General features: G+C 28.8%; 1 long non-coding RNA gene across 1 annotated transcript; it reads right to left on the bottom strand.

The window, feature by feature from the left end:
* Nucleotides 1-239: 239 nt before the first annotated feature.
* On the bottom strand, nucleotides 240-2,035 carry LOC142520041 (uncharacterized). Its single transcript, XR_012813883.1, has 3 exons — nucleotides 1,730-2,035; nucleotides 453-496; nucleotides 240-349 (listed from the first exon to the last, which is right to left on the bottom strand). It is a non-coding gene; the product is annotated as an uncharacterized LOC142520041 (long non-coding RNA).
* Nucleotides 2,036-2,597: the final 562 nt, after the last annotated feature.

Here is a 2,597-nt window from a genome sequence, read left to right as displayed (position 1 = left end):
AAACTCAGTTTTAATACGTTGGATTATTTTTAAGTTGATGTTTACGTTGAATTATTTTTAAATTGTTGGTTGAAAACAATATTTGCTTCCGCTGTTATTTTAAATTTAAAATTATACATGTTTAATTTAATTAAATGGGACAAGATAATTATTTATTTAGAAAATTTTTAATAATTCCGCAAAATTACGAATACGAAATACGGGCCTTTACAACGATAATAACAAGAAAAAATGCTCGAGCAACGACACACAAGGGAGCTACATCGCCATACAAATAAACTGCCCCGCCAAGTATGCGAGGTATATTGTGTTGTGTATAATAAATACCCACGACTCAGCATCCATATAGCTGATAATAATACAACAAGAAGAAACAATAAGGATGATATACGATGTCAATATTTTCAAATGCATATCACAAAGAAAATACATCAAAAAATAGAAAATCATACTTTCGGTCTCGGGAAGAACTAGGCTAGAAATCCACTAGCTGGTTCTGAAATAACCAGAAATACAATATAATATAACAAAGGTTAACAAAAATGATAGAAATCAACGTGTATGTCATAATATCATGCGATAAACTAAATACCATAATATGTCAAATAAATAAATATATAAATCAACAAGACATTTAATTCACATAATTCATATAAATTACACGAACCACTTAAATACTAGTAAACATAATTTATAATTTACCGTCGTATGTTACCGAACTGCAACATACCTAAACCGACTTTCAACAACGACCCAACAACTATCAACTTTCCTTCAGAAATTTTGGTCTAAAATGATTAAATATTCAAAAGGCCAAATAATTTCACCAATAACAACAAATAATTTAATTAATTTAACTATAATTCCGAAAATTTTCAATGTTGAATATTATAGCCGTAATTCTCCAACAAAGCTAAATAATCTAACTTATTTTCAAAAATTACTAAAGTTGAATTTATTTATTAAATATTCAGTTTAACTATTTAATTACTAGAATTTTGTCCAAGTATTCCCAATATTATATCAAAAGACATTAAAGTGAGATTCAATCATTTCAACAAGCTGTTACACTCGAAAATAGAATCCATGCACGGTTTGATACAGTTTCCAAATTGACATTCAATGGTATGATATTCATATTTAACTCATTATTGACTCAGATCAATATCAGCCAATTGAAAATGAAAGAAATTGAATATCTAAGTTTGTCTAGTTGAAAACATATTTAAAAAAACAATCATTTATACCCAAAATTTACTAGAATACACCGAAACACACCAATTGATGGACATAAATATCTAACAGAGCAGTTACAAGAAAATATGCATAACTATCTCGATTCTTAATGGAATTAAACGATTCCTCTTTTATTTCGAATATACCACAAATCTCTACAACTTGCATTTGAGACATATATCCAGAATCCTGGTGCACATAGCTCATATACTCGAAATATAGTAGGTTTTCTTCTTACTTCAATAACAGAATACAGTTTGACACGTTTGAGTAAAAAATTCATATCAAATCCATAATTTATTGAAATTCAATTATTCCGGTGACCAATGAAATCTAACACAAAGCACTACATGTTCTATTAGAACAAAACTACAAATTCCTCGGGTATAAAGCACAATGATACAAAAATCAGACATATTAATGAATAAATCTCAATATTGAAACAAAAATTGAATTCCATGAATAAATTTTAAATCCTAGCCTTATTGATTACCTTCAATAAACTCATATAAAATGAAATGATCGAACTCTAAAAGCCTCAAAGAATACAAAATGGCGAGAAGGAAGAAGATGGAAAAAGAAACGTAGTAGCAGCAGTAGGGGAACTCGCTTCTCGCTTGTTCTTGCTTCAATCGGTTGCTGAGCTGCTGGACTAGCTTCAGGGAAGATCAACAGTGCTTCTCCGGCTGGCAAGGAGCAGCAAGGTAATGGGAGATGTTGGACATGATGGTGGAAAAATTGAGCGCAGGGGAGGTCGGGAGGAGACAGTTTGCTTGTGGGGGAAAGGTTGCGACATTGGGGCTTGAGTTTCTAATTTCTTCTTCTTCTTCCATTTTCTATTTATGTAAATTATGTATTTGTATATTATTTAATATAAATTGGTTGCTAAAAATAATAACTCATGTTCATTTAACCCGATTTTATATTTATTTTACTCTAGTATGTTATTTAAACTCTAGATGTATTTTATATCGTTTAATTAATTAATATTATATATTTTTAACACACTTCTAAATTTATATTTGACATAATTAATTGTTTTAATCAATAAACTCAATAATTATTCTAATTATGTAAAATTATCGGATAATTAATTTATAGGGCTTTACACACAGCACTGTCATTTCCATTTTAATCATGTAAAATTATCGGATAATTAATTTATAGGGCTTTACACACAGCACTGTCATTTCCATTTTTAAATGAATGAAAATGCAAAAAAAAAAAAAAGACATCTAAAATAATATAAGCTAAATGAAATCATTTCAAGAAAAGATCATAAAAGTCAAATTCACAATTATTTTCAAGAAAGCTACAATTGCACGCATCAATTAAATCAAGCAGTTCAAGAACAAAAAAAT

The sequence above is a fragment of the Primulina tabacum genome, chromosome 12, assembly GCF_025594145.1.
Source record: "Primulina tabacum isolate GXHZ01 chromosome 12, ASM2559414v2, whole genome shotgun sequence".
Classification (NCBI taxonomy): Eukaryota; Viridiplantae; Streptophyta; class Magnoliopsida; order Lamiales; family Gesneriaceae; genus Primulina; species Primulina tabacum.
Note: the sequence above shows the minus strand (reverse complement) of the source record. Positions and strands in the feature narration are given on the sequence as shown.